Here is a 14,349-nt window from a genome sequence, read left to right on the forward strand (position 1 = left end):
GGGAGGCATCCTCCCTGGAACACCCTGCAGTTATCAGGATCATCAGACATCTTGCAGCTGGCAGTTTACCACCCACATCCAGCAATTGCTGATTAGAGAGCTTCCCCATCCCCAGCAAATAATATTGTGTGAACAATAAAAGTTTGCAGCTTGATCAGAATTCCTGTCTTGCTGTCACCTTTCGTGTCTCTTGTCCCTTCATTCCTCTCCACCTAGGTTCACTGCCCACGTTGATGTGTCCTGCCGGACGGGACAATATAGCTGTGAGAGAGGCTCTAAGGTGGTTTCCAAAAAACCCAATTAATTAATGGACATCATGCCCTCCTAAGAAGTACTGGTTAATTTAGCTACCGAAATAGTAAGTACATAAGGAGGCACTGGGATTTGAACCAGGAACCTCTTGATCTGCAGTCAAATGCTTTATCTCTGAGCTATACCCCCACTTAAGAGGAACCTCTCATTAGCTCCTCTTTATCCAGGGCAGCACACCCAGGCTACTGTGATTTATAATGCAGTTTTCTATGCATGTTCTAACAACTGGCAGCTTTCTCCACTAAAGTTTGTTCTCCTCTCTTGCATCTCCAACCTTAACTACTCCCCCTCAGCTCCTCTCCCACCTCAGTCTGAGCTGGTGGAACCACCTGTGCACCTGGAAAGCACACCTGACCCCAGAATTCCCCTAAGTCTACCCACAGTGATCAGACAAGAGCTTCTGGTCCTGGTCCTCAATGAACTTCACACGGCCCAGGGAGAGCCTCCTCCATACTCCAAGGCCTCAGGAGGGGGCTCATTATTTCACTCCATTATTCATTCCCTCAGCACACAATCATCCATGATTGTACTAAACCTTGTCATCCATGTTGAAGTGAGAGAGACAGGAAAGACATTGTCCATGTTCCTCAAAGAGTCTTAATCTAAATATGAGAAAAGCCTAGGAACAAAATGTTTCCACAGATGTGACAGGAACCTAAGCAGAGGCCTGAGGGAGCAGGGAGAAAGCAGCCCCTGCCAGGCATCAGACTGGGCTTCCCGGAGAGGTGAGAAGGAGGATTTGCCTGAGGAAGAAGCTGGGCTCCTCAACCCCACACACCTCAGAAAGCTGAATGTCCATGCAATAAGGGAGCCTCATAATCACTGCCTTGGAGAAGAGCCTGTGACACTGGAGGAGAATGACCAGCCATGCCCTGGAGGAGCCTCTCAGCCTTCCCTCTGCTGTCTCCTTCTGAAGAGGAGGACATAAATGTGGCCTGAGCAGAACCCAGAGCACCAGGTGAACACACTGTGGTTCATGACTAGGACATGGCTGGGGTTAAGGACCAATATGGATGACTTGGGCCATTATGTGATGCCTTGTTATTTACTAATTTAGAAATTTCCTCTTTGGCATCTAAAAGAGATTATTGCAAGGGGGCACCTGGATTTGAACCAGGGACCTCTTGATCTGCAGTCAAATGCTCTACCCCTGAGCTATACCCCCTGCTGCTTATGTTTATTTAATAAGCACTCTAAACCTGGATGGCCACACCCTGGATTCTTCACCTTGAGATGTGTCCCTGACAGTGTCACATACTCACTTTATCATATACTTCCTTCCTGCTAAGCCACACCCCTTCCTGCTTATGTAATTGCCTATGTAACTGCTGGCCTCTACTATGACCAGCACCCTTCCCTCCCTAGTGCCCAGGTGAGGCAGTGACATTAAAATCATGGATATTTATAGCTGGAACCTTCTTCAGAAGCCAGTAGAGCTGCTGAACTCAGAACTGGCTGCTCAATAGACTCAAGGTAGGGCTACCTCCGAACATGTGCAAAAGTTCTAGTTCTCCCTTGGGAACTCTTAAGCCAAACCCTCTGGGAAAGGGACATAGGTATCATGTGTGGCTCTGAGAAGTGACCTGGGTGATACTGACTTACATTTTGGAGCTATTTATTTAATTTGTGCCTTTTTGAGGTATAGATGGGGGGGGAATGACAGTAGTTACAATTATGCCAAACAAAAGATATCTGATTGCTGACAAATCATAACTGGAGTCCACACCTAGGGCCTTTGGCACCAAATGCTCTGGAGCAGGGGATAAACTGCTCCTTTGTCTCTCCTATTTCTCCTCTCATTTTCTTCATTTGCAGAATCTCTAAGTGTTCAGACAAAAGAAACCTGAAGACAGGACTCAATCCATAGAAGTAGGAATCAGAGAGATCTACGGTCTCTAAAGCCATACAGAGATTACAATGCATTGTTAAAGTGAAAGGAAGGGGCAGCCACTTCTTCACAAGGCTGGCACTCAGGAGGTCTTTAAAATGTGCCCAGAGGGTTCCACTCTATCAAAGAAATAAAAATTTAAAAGGAAACCAACACAGAGAAATGCCTACCCAAGAAAAGTGATAGGAGACCAGATCAGGTCTGAAGGGTTTGGTGGTGAGGTCCCTCCCCAGGACTCTGGGAGGGTGAAACAAACCCACCTGCTCACCCTGTGTTCCCTCCTTGTAAGAGATTCAGAATGTGGGGACCCTAGGGGGTAAGGAAACTGTTTTCTACTACTGGGTTCAGAGATCAAAAATGAGGGTAGGTAGGTAGGATCTGAATTTGAATCAGGCACCTGTGATCAGTCAAATGCTTTTCTCAAAGAAACTGCTGCTGCTATGTCATCCTTAAGGAAAGTGAAGGTTCCCAAAAATTAGTCAAGATAAGAAAACAATGAGAGCCCAGACACATATCATCTTGAAGAACACTGGTTTTCTCTCAAGTTGCAGAAAATTAGGGCAAGTGAGTGTTATTTGCAGGCAGCGGTTTTGCTGGGAGCCATCAGCCAAGTAGGTATGACAATTTCCTTGCCAGCGTACTCCCATGCTGTCTAGTGGAAGAACTCCTGAAAGGTGACCTTGCTCAAGGACCAGGGCGGATCCCTGTTTAGGGTGTTCCCGGTTTAGCATAATAGGAGATTAGGGCGTTCCCCGTTTAGAATAGGGCGTATCCTGCTGCCTGAGTTCCTCTTGAGTTCTTAGGGTCAGACAGTATATTTGGGGAGACAGAAGCCCAGTGGAGTGTGGATTTGCGCAGAGAACGTGGATTTCCCCAGAACGTGTTTGTAGAAGGCCGGTGTGAGATCGGGAATAAAGAATTGCTGTTTGAATCTACAAGCTGTGAGTGGCTCGTGATTTGTGCCCAACCAGAGACTGCGGCACGGCTTTCTTGCACACACACTTTCATGCACAGCACCATGGGGTGCTGGTCATGGTGGGACAAGGCCCGCTCAGCTGATGGTTCTTCTGTAACCCAACCTACAAAACCCCTTCCCTGCAGTCACTGGTGAGATCAGGGCACCATGGAGAGGAAAGGGCTGGTCCTGGTGACTGCCCCTGGACAGAGCATCAAGAGGGATGAAGACAATGTTTCTGATGAAGCCTCAGAAGCACTGGATGCAACAGAGGTGCACCTGCCCAGCCCATCACCAATGGACCTTCCCTGCAAGTGTTTCGTGATAAACCTTCTATCTCATGTCTCATTTACCAATGTCTTCCTTGGTCTCTGGCAACCTATACCACTGCCCTACGACAACTGGGCTGTGGCTTTTTCAGTTGTTTAATGAGCATATTTCAGTGCTGAGCTTTACTGCAGGCAGTTCAGGCCTTCCTATGGCCTCTACCACCCCCTCAGTCCTCTACCTTGAGAGCTGGTCACCTCCTCCTCACCCACAACTCATCCCCCTCCCCTGACTGGGTCTCTCGGGAGCATCTTTCACCTGTGTTATACTGAAAGACCCACCGATTCCCTGTCCAAGAAAGACGCACGAGGCACTGGCTGCAAACGCAAGAGATTTATTCAGACACAGACGCCTGTGGGTGCTCAGCAAAACCTCAGCCGGAGCTTTGGTGAACTGGCACCCCGGGCTTTGGGGTACAGGTCTTTTATAGGATAATGGGGCAGGTTTCGCGCGCACGGGAAGTGACAGGTTTCTTATTGGTTATTTTGAACCCAACATATAGATTACCTAAAGGGCAAGTTACATATTAACACTCTGGTTTTTCTGTTCCTGCTTATCATTACCAGTTCCTGTTTGTTCAGGCATGCCTTGGGATCTGCTTTTCTGTTCTTCCTCAACCATCCTGTCCCCTCACAATAGACTACCCTTAACTGATTAACAGAGAGACCTCTCTTTACGTGGGTTAGCAACACGCCCTGATGGTTTCACAATGGGGCCTGGGGTTTCTGGGCTGGGGTCTTTCAATACCACATCCAAGGATTTTATAGTGTGCTGTTTACTCATTCAGAGTCAACTAGGAAAACCACAGATGCACCACACACTGATGGGAGGCCCCTTCTGGAGCCCTGAGCTTACCTTCCATCACCCAGAGGACACTCAATTGCCTGATAGGCTCTTTTCTACTCTGCTCCCCCAAATCTGAATTTCTACAATAAGCTGAAGTTTCCTCTCCCTTTGTTCACTAGCTGGTGGGTACTGGGGAGGCAGGTGTGGGAATCATGGCTGTTAGGAAGCCACTTCACACGCCACCAACTCAGCGGTTAAAGCAAGTCCCAGGCCTGAGCCTGAACTCAAGGGCAGGGAAACAGGTCCTGTATCTAATGGAAGATCTGAAAAAAAACTCATAGCAAAAGTCCAAATGCAGGATAAGCAAGGAACTGGGCATTCAGACTCACCTACCACAGCCTGCCCTCTCGGTTAGACTCACAGGCAAATATACTCATCTCTACCCCAAGCCCCAGAGGCCCATCCCATGAAGTCAGGATCTTGTGACTATGTTAAATCCAAGGAAGGCTTCCCTTGATCCAGAGGTCTCTGACTTTAAAAAGCCGGATTACTGTTCCTCACCCATCCCAACTCAAGTAGAAGTGCAGGAACAGACTTCCTGCTAAAAACATTTACACTTGAAGATTGGACAAAATGGTCATAGAAACTGGCTCACAGACATTCAAATGCCCCTCTGTCACCTTTTGCTACAGCTGGAGCTCCCTTCTAGATGCACATTTCGGTGTTTCCCTGCATTTCACAATCCTGTGACAGAACAAACCACCCCAAAACTTAGTGACACAGAACAACAAGCTCCTCATGGTTCAGCAACCTTCCTTGATTGGACTTTGGTTCTGCTACCTGGGAGTAGCTCCCAATTCATTGTTCTACAAAACCCTCAGCCCTGCCCTCTAAGAATCTGTCATTTTCCATTATCTTCTTTTGCAATTTCAGAAGAGGTCATTGTAGAATATGTGGTTTTGGTGGCTGAGCAGTCTCCTTGTCTTGCTTCCCATCTGTGGGATATTAGAGGCCCAGAAAGGTCTTTTTACTTCTCAGATAGTCTCAGTACCTGAGAGTGTCTTATTTTATATAATTACTTTTTAGGAATAGTTGGACATAATACCTTTATTTGTGGTGCTGAGGATCCAACCCAGGGCCTCACACGCACTAGGCGAGCATACTACCACGGAACCATAGCCCCAGCCCCCCTGAGAGTATCTTTTAGTCTAGGTTGTTAATGCCTTTGTCAACAGAGCTCTCATTAATTAAAACAACAAAAAAAAAACTTGTGTGTTTCCTATGTATTTGATTACATTTTCCAAAAGCCATGATCATAATTCTTTTTGATATTGCTTTCCCCCTAGTTCAAATATAAATAATTGGGCACATTATATTTTGTGGAACAATACCCTTTATATTCTTAGAACACTGTTGTCCAACTGAAAGCATCTACTTGGCACCACCTTATTTATATTAGTGATCTTAAGAAAGGGCATGGAATCCCAGTGGCTTGGGAGGCTGAGGCAAGAGGATAGTAAGTCTAAAGCCAGCCTGAGCAATTTAGCAAGGTTGGGCCACCTAAGTTAGCTATTAAAATTGCATGTAAATAGGGGGCACCTGGATTTGAACCAGGGACCTCTTGAACTGCAGTCAAATGCTCTACCCCAGAGGTATACTCCCTGTTATACCAGTGACACCTAGCTAATACCTTTTATTTGTGTGTTAATACTCAGTTTTGCAAGGTTAAATTATAGTCATCCTCAGTACTGACTTTCAAGAAGATGCCAACCCTGATTTAGAAGATACCTTCCCACAATCATGTAGTTTTCCATGCGTATCCTTGAGTGGGATCACCAGCCAAAGAAGAGAAGCTGCCTGCAGATCCTTCGGCCCACTTCCCATTGTTTTTCTGATTTAGCTCAAAAGTCGGCCAACTATCTTCAAAACTATCCACACTCTCTTGCCTGTCCCCAGCCTGTCCTTCATTGAAGACAGAAGGGTGTGGTTCAAATGCTGGAGCTCTGACAGTTGGCATTTAAGCAACAACACTGCAGAATCCCTCTCTCCCCTGCTAGAGCAACTGTCTTGGTTTGGATATGAGATGTCCCTGAAAAGCTCACGTGGCAATGCAGGATGTTCAGAGGTGAAGTGATTAGATTGTTTACCTTACTAGTGGATTAGTCCATTCGATGCATAATGATTTGAATGGATTACTGGATGGTAACTATAGGCAGGTGGGGTATGGCTGGAAGAGTAGGTCACTGAGGCAGTGACTTTGGCATTACATTTTGTCCCTGGCCCTTCTCCTCACACACTGCCTCCTGCCCCCCAGCTCTCCTCTGCCTCGCCCTTCCACCATGCTGTTCTGCCTCACCTCAGGCCCACAGCCATAGAGCTGACCAACCATGGACTGGACCTCTGGAACCATGAGCTGTGGGAGGCCATCCTCACACGTGATTTGAGTTACCTCCCTGGCTGGGTGAGAGGTGCTTAAACACAGCCTATGTTAAAAAGCATTCCCCACCCTTTCCCAGGTCCGAGGGCTTGTCAGTGCAGAGGCATGCCTGGCCACTGACCTGAAGACCCAATCGCCGGCCCTGACCTTGGGCTGCTGCCCCCCTTAACCTTCATTGGATGGGATTTTCCCTGGAATTTTTTGTTCCCCAATAAAAGCTCACTCCCTGGCATACTCTCCCTCTCTCGCTAGTCTCTTCTGTAAACCTTGCCACCACATTAGGTGGCTGGAGGCGGGAGCCAGGAGAAGCTGTCTTGGAGCTGTGTTAAAGGTAGTGAGAGTCTGTCTCTTTAATTTAAAACTCACTAGTAATTTCTTATGCACCGAACCTTCTTTCATGAAGCTCACGCTGGTCACATGGCAAAAGTGGCACCCAACGTGGGGCATAATAAATTGACTAGGTAGAGTTAGGGAGCACGATATAGAAATAAGGAATTGGTGACTGCTGAGAGCCATTAGCCAAGTAGGTATGACAATTTCCTTGCCAGCATACCCCATGTTGCTTAGTGGAAGGACTCGTGGAAATAGGACTTGCCTTAGACATTTTGCAGTGACATTGCATGTAAGGTGACCTTGCTCAAGGACCAGGGCGGATCCGGGTTTAGGGAAGATCAGGGTTTTAGGCTCTCCTTGGATTTAGGGCGTTCCTGGTTTAGGACAATCCGGGTTTAGGGTGGTTCCAGGTTTAAGATTATTCCTGCTGGGAATAGGGCGTATCCTGCTGCCTGAGTTCCCCTTGAGTTCTCCCGGGATTCAGAGAGTATTTGGGCAGAGAACGTGGATTTCCCCAGAACGTGTTTGGAGAGGGCTGGTGTGAGTTCGGGAATAAAGAATTGCTGTTTGAATCTACAAAGCTGTGAGTGGCTCGTGATTTTGTGCCCAGCCAGACAGCGGCATTTGGTGGTCCGTGCAGGGAACGTCTAAAACTTGGAGGTAAGTGAAATTACTCGCCCCTGAAGGAGAGCAAAAGAATGGGTGAGCATTTCAAAAAACAATGTGTTCTTGTTCTGATTTATTTTGTTTTTATTTCAAGTTGCCTGTTCCTAGAACTTTCTCAGGCATACTCAGGAAAATGGTTGACTCAAGGTTTAAAGTTGTTTACCCCTGAGGAAGAGAAATTGTTAGAAGAAGGAGGCACCCCAATAAGACCATGAACAGTTAGGACATATGTTGATACAATACAAAAATGTAGCCCATGGCTTTTTAAAGACGAGTTATTAAGTATATCAATGGGACCATCATGGTATCCTGTAGAAGGATTTTTCTTCAACAAGAAAGAGATGGCTAGTTCTGTTTACTACAATTGTCTAAGATCTTGGTTTTTACAGACATCTGATTAATTTACAAAGCTAAAGTGTTAAAATATCAACCACTAAATATGAAATCAAGTACTCTTTACTTATTAAGTTCCATAAGGTGATATATTTAAACATTATGTGTGTTTTCATAAATTGGTAAATGAAAAAAAAAGTTTTATTATTGCTTTGGTCTGTGTCTTTGCCGAAACAAGGTTACTAAGTGTTAGATTCTATCATGTGTAATTTATATACAAAGAGTATAAGAAGTTTCCATTGGGTTTCAATTATAGCATTATAGTACCATAAAAAAAATGAAAGTATTTCATCTTATTAAAGTGGAGTAATTTATCTAAATCAGAAATTTTATAAGAGTTGTTTCAGAATGTGAATTTACAAAAAGGGTTAACGGCTAGAAAAGAGATATTAAAAGATTGAAGATGTGAAAATACATTTTTAATATGGAAGGTTAAAAGAAAAAGAAATGTTTCTAGATGAGATAATCTCTGTTTTAAAGTAAAAAGTTGTAAAATGCCATTTAAAAAGATTTTGAGGAAACTAGACTTACTTTAAAAGCTTGAGAAAGGAAGAAAGAAGAAAAAGGTATTTGTACATGGCAGATTGAGACAAAGCTTCTTAATGGAGTAAAAAAGGCCTTTGGTTAAAGGGCAGCCATGTAAACTAACATTAAGCGATTTAAACAGAATCTAAGCCTCATTTAAAAGAGTGAAGCTATAGGTGGTGAAAAAGTACATTTAAAAGTACAGTATAGATGATAATTGGAAGGCTTTAAAAGGTTAAATTGAAGGTGGTTAAGATGCCTTCATGACGGAGGAAAGATTGCGTCTTTTGAAGCCTAGTTAATCTTAAAAACATTACTTAAAAAAAAAAACTACGAAAATGGGAAGATAAAAGGATAAAAGATATTTAGATAAAGAAGATTAAAAATTTGAAGTGAAAAACTTTAAAGACAGAAGTATAGAAAGTTAAAAAGAAAAAAAGAAAGAGAAGATGTAGAAAGATAAAAAAGATATAGGAAGATAGAGAAGATGTAGGAAGACAAAAATTTTAAACCCACAAAATAGGAAACAAAAGAAAACTAGGAGAAAAAAAAGCAACTAAGGGTGTATGTGCAAACCTTAAAAAAAAACTAGAAGATAGAAATAAGATAAAAAATGGTTGAAAATGTCAAGTAAAGGTATTTAAGATAGAAAATGCAAAAAGCTAAGACAACTATTAGATACAGACGTGTACTTATTAAAGCAAAAAGAGGGAATTGGAAAGGGGTATATATCCCCCAAAGATAAACTTAAAATAACCCTTTTTACTCTAAACTTTTTAAATTTGGATTCATCAGGACTTAGTGCTGCAGAAAGGCATATGTATCCAAAAAATGTACATAAGCCTAAGGTACTTTGGAAAGATATTCTAACAGGACAATGGAAAAGTCCTGACCCAGTGATTGTCTGGAGTCGGGGTTCTGTTTGTGTTTTTCCACAGGGAGAACAGCAGCCGATTTGGATTCCAGAGAGATTAACTAAAACAATTTCTACAGATCAAAAAGAAGATGATTTGACTCAAATCCATAACAGCTGATATCCAGAGCTCCAGCTTGGCTATTCTTACATCTGCGACAGTGATTAACCAGGGTGCTTTTTTCAATATCTATTTTATTATTGCATTTTTCCACATCATAAGGTTCTATTTTTATTTTTGAGCTCATACAAACCTAGGTTAATGTTTTTCTGATCAGTTTTATTTTTTGACTGGAGTTTTTAAACATTGCAATGGAGATTTCACCTAGGTAAAGCTACAAGGCCTTTATTATTGTCTTATGTGTTGTACGTTTGTGTGCACATTTGTGTTTTGTGTTGTATGTCTGTGTGTGCATATGTCCATATATCATATATGAGGAGCGCTCATGAAAATATGGATCCGAATTATTTTTTTTCTATTCACGTGATTTAAATGGCTTAATTTAAATCAGGTAAACAGCTGTTAAGGATTGTTTTCAAAGGAGGTTAACAGATCTGTTTGTTTACTTTCACCTTTCCTTTTCATTATATTTAATAATTCTTTTCAGGATAATGTCTCTTTAGCATCATTGCCAGAATTCCTATCTTCATCCCAGTGCCGGTGAAGACAAAGATAAAACCAAACTACAGCTTCTATGATAGCTATCACAGTAAACTGTATAAACTGATGCATCAATGAATATAACTCAACAAGTAATGCTCAATCAAGGAGTCAACTTACTTTGGGAGAAAATGGACATATTGATAGATTCCTCCGCTTTGAACTGCTTGCAGAACTTGTCTGGACTATGTAACTATCGTTTGGTGCAGCGAATTGAGGTAGTACTGGCATATCTTTGCTGATGGTGTCACCAGTGATGCAATTTTTATTTCCTTGCCAGCGCACCCCATGTTAATTGTGGTAGTGCTGGCATATCTTTGCTGATGGTGTCACCAGTGATGCAATTTTTCCAAAGGAGCCATCAATTGGCTTGGTGTCGTGGCATTTCTGTATCCTCCTCCCTTCTGCTAGTGATGGTCTAAAATTTGGGGGCCAAAGGCTATATGCTGGACCGGTAGTCAGTGACGGGTATGATCCAATTGCAGTGGTATCAACCTAAGACAGAAGGCTGACGCCTAAAGGTCAGTTTTCCGATGACGGGTAAGAACCATATGTTGAATTGGACAACCTTTAGCCACATTGCTTGTTGTTTAATTAATCAGAAGGGGGGAGATGCTGAGAGCCATTAGCCAAATAGGTATGACAATTTCCTTGCCAGCGTACCCCATGTTGCTTAGTGGAAGGACTCGTGGAAATAGAATTTGCCTTAGACATTTTGCAGTGACATTGCATGTGAGGTGACCTTGCTCAAGGACCAGGGCGGATCTGGGTTTAGGGCGGATCAGGGTTTAAGGCTCTCCTTGGATTTAGGGCGTTCCTGGTTTAGGACAATCTGGGTTTAGGGCGGTTCCAGTTTTAAGATTATTCCTGCTGGGAATAGGGTGTATCCTGCTGCCTGAGTTCCCCTTGAGTTCTCCCGGGATTCAGAGGGTTTGGGGGAGGCAGAGGAGGTGGATTTTGGGCAGAAAACGTGGATTTCCCCAGAACGTGTTTGGAGAGGGCCGGTGTGAGTTCGGGAATAAAGAATTGCTGTTTGAATCTACAAAGCTGTGAGTGGCTCATGATTTTGTGCCCAGCCAGACTGCGGCAGGTGAAATTTTTGGGGTCATGGAAGTACCACGCAGTTTTTTAAGCAAAGAGGCGTTAAACTATTATTAAGGGGAAATTCAGCTCCTACTGATAAGGACATGTATTTAACTATTTTAGAGACAATAATTAATCAGAAGGGAAAGCAAATTAAAAAGACTCAGTTGCTGCAATTCTTACAGGTTGTAGGTGAATGTTGCCCTTGGTTTTGTGACCAAGATTCACCAAATTTATATACTTGGGACAAATTAGGAAGGAAATTACATAAAATCTGCCTTTCTAATGAATTACCTGGAAATTTTGAAAATATTCGACTACATTAGAAATCTGTCTCTTTGATTACATGGGCCATAGTCCGTGGCTCCCCAAAGAACTATTGAAAGGTATTCAGAGAGCTATTAAGTCTATTCAAATGGAAAAACTGCCTATGGCTAAGGAAATTCCCTTTCCTCTAAGCCGACTAAAAACAAAAAGCCTTGGAGCGAAATACCAAGTAAAAAATGTAACCTTGCCTGAGCCCAGCCAGAGTAGTCTGGAAGAAGATCATAGAGAGGGAAATCAGAGAGAGGAAGCCTCCAGAGGGATAGAAGGTCCTCCTCCTGGAGAGGAAAGTTAGGAAAAGATTCCTAGAGAGATAGAAAGTCCTTCTCTCCCACGTGGCTTATAAGCCCAGGTTCAAGATGGCAGCAGCAGAGAATTCTTATGGAGGAATCGCAGTCTGAGGAAGAGGAATCGGACAATAAAATCCAGGATATACCAGGAAACTTCAACAGGCTGTGTTTAATGGCACCTGCCCAGACTATTCAAATCCAGCCATTGTCTGTTAAAAAAAAACAAACTTTAACAGGTGCTTTGAGTTAGCAATGACCTTTCTTACTCCATTCCAGCAAGGTATTAGGAAGGCGCAAGAAGCTGGGGAAGATACCATCGAATTCCAGCTCTTCTCAGTTTTTGAGCAAATTAACGAACAAGATCAGCGTGTTCATGTCCATGCAGTAATTCCCTTTAAAACTATTAAACAGTTAAAAAATGCCTGTGAGGTTTACAGTCCAAAATTCACCTTTCATGCAGAGTTTGAACCTAGAGGGAATTGGACTAATCTCATAGCCTGCTCAAAGTACAAATTATCTCAGTTGGGAGGATCCTGATGGGAACAGTGGAGTTTTTAAACCTTATGTATTAGAGTCCTTACCAGCAAACCTATGGGGAAGGGATATTTTAGCTAAAATGGGATTGTTATTAATAACTCCAAATTCTATGAGATCATTTGAGGAAATTAATCAAGAGCTTCTTCCTGGGGATAATGAGGGAACTTATCAAGGAGATTATCTGCTTACAAACCAGTCTCCTCAACAGAGATTAGTAAATACTCCAAACCAAAATTTTTACTAGGGCCCTGAGTGTCTCCCTGAGACACTCAGAAAAGATCACCTGGCTCACAGAAGAGCCTATATGGATTTCTCAGTGGCCCACCTCAGGAGAAAAACTTAAGATAATTCATACGTTAGTTGAGGAACAACTTCAGGCTGGTCATATAGAACCAACACTTAGTCCTTGGAACACCCTTATTTTTGTTATCAAGAAAAAGTCAGGTAATTGGAGGTTACTACAGGATTTAAGGGCAATAAATCATGTGATTCAACCTATGGGATCATTACAGCCAGGACTTCCTTCCCCCATCCCTTTAAACTATACCTTGAATGGTAATAGATCTAAAAGATTGTTTTTTCTCAATAAGGTTGCATCCTGAAGATTGTAAAGAATTTGCCTTCACTGTCCCCGCAATTAATTTTAAAAAACCTGTTAAAAGATATTGCTGGAAGGTCCTGCCTCAAGGGATGCGTAACAGTCCTACATTATGTCAAAAATTTGTGGCTCAGGCGGTAGCTCCTATAAGGAATAACTTTCCTGATGCTTATATTATTCATTTTATGGATGATATATTATTGGCTCATGCTAATCCAGAAGTACTTTCAGAAATTTTTACTCAGAGGCTTCACTTACAGCAATGGGTTTGTGCATTGCTCCTCAAAAAATACAAAAGATGCCTCCCTTTCAATATTTAGGTAATTATTTCAATATTTAGGTAATATTCAGATAATTCAAGGACGTACAATCCATCCTCAAAATCTGCAGATAAAAGTTAAGGAGTTACATATCCTTAATGACTTTCAAAAAGTATTAGGAGATATTAATTGGCTGAGGCCATCCTTAAAACTAACTACTTCTGATTTAAGTCCTTTATTTCAGATATTGCAAGGAGATCCTTCTCCAACCTCTCCACGTCAGCTAAGAATAGAAGCTAGGACAGCTTTAAAAAAGGTTGAAAGTGCAATTAAAAATGCACAGCTTACTAGAGTCAATCCTAAAGAACTAGTGTATTAATATTTCCAACTGTGCATACCCCAATGGGAGCCATATGGCAAAGACTGGGAGTTATTGAGTGGCTTCATTTAGCCCACTCTCCCCAAAAGACATTAATTCCTTTTCATGACTCTATTGCTCAATTAGTAATTAAATGTAGGATGAGAGTTTTACAATTAATTGGATCTGAACCTGATATTATAATTATTCCATTTTCTGTTCATCAAAATAATTGGCTTTTTCAAGCTTCTAGTTTATGGCAGATAGCTTTTGCTGATTTTCCTGATAGATAGTCACTACCCTCGTGATAAAATTATTCGATTTACATCAATAACACTGCATATTTTTCCAAAGATTGTACGTGCCCAGCCCATAGATGGAGCCCTATCAGGGTACACTGATGGTTCAAGCTCAGGTAAATAAGGTTTTTGTAGCCGTGTTCACACAGAGGTAATACAAAACCTCATATACTTCTGTCCAAAGAGTGGAACTGTGAGCTCTTATTTGTGCCTTAAATTACTTTACAAATGAGCCTATTAATATTTATTCTGACAGCTTATATGCAGTCGGAGTTACCAAAAATATTGAAACTTCAGTTATTGGATATACCTCATCACAAGAGCTATTTAAATTATTTCATAATCTACAAAAGGCAGTGCAAATGCGAAAATACCCATGTTTTATAGGATACATATGAGCTCAC

General features: G+C 42.3%; 1 protein-coding gene and 1 non-coding gene across 2 annotated transcripts in view; one reads left to right on the plus strand and one right to left on the minus strand.

The window, feature by feature from the left end:
* Znf777 (zinc finger protein 777) overlaps positions 1-14,349 on the plus strand; it is a 217,206-nt gene that overhangs the window by 89,596 nt on the left and 113,261 nt on the right. The window lies entirely within an intron of this gene.
* Trnac-gca (transfer RNA cysteine (anticodon GCA)) lies at positions 1,406-1,477 on the minus strand. The gene has a single exon. It is a non-coding gene; the product is annotated as a tRNA-Cys (tRNA).

The sequence above is a fragment of the Callospermophilus lateralis genome, chromosome 1 (assembly GCF_048772815.1).
Source record: "Callospermophilus lateralis isolate mCalLat2 chromosome 1, mCalLat2.hap1, whole genome shotgun sequence".
In the NCBI taxonomy this organism is placed as follows: Eukaryota; Metazoa; Chordata; class Mammalia; order Rodentia; family Sciuridae; genus Callospermophilus; species Callospermophilus lateralis.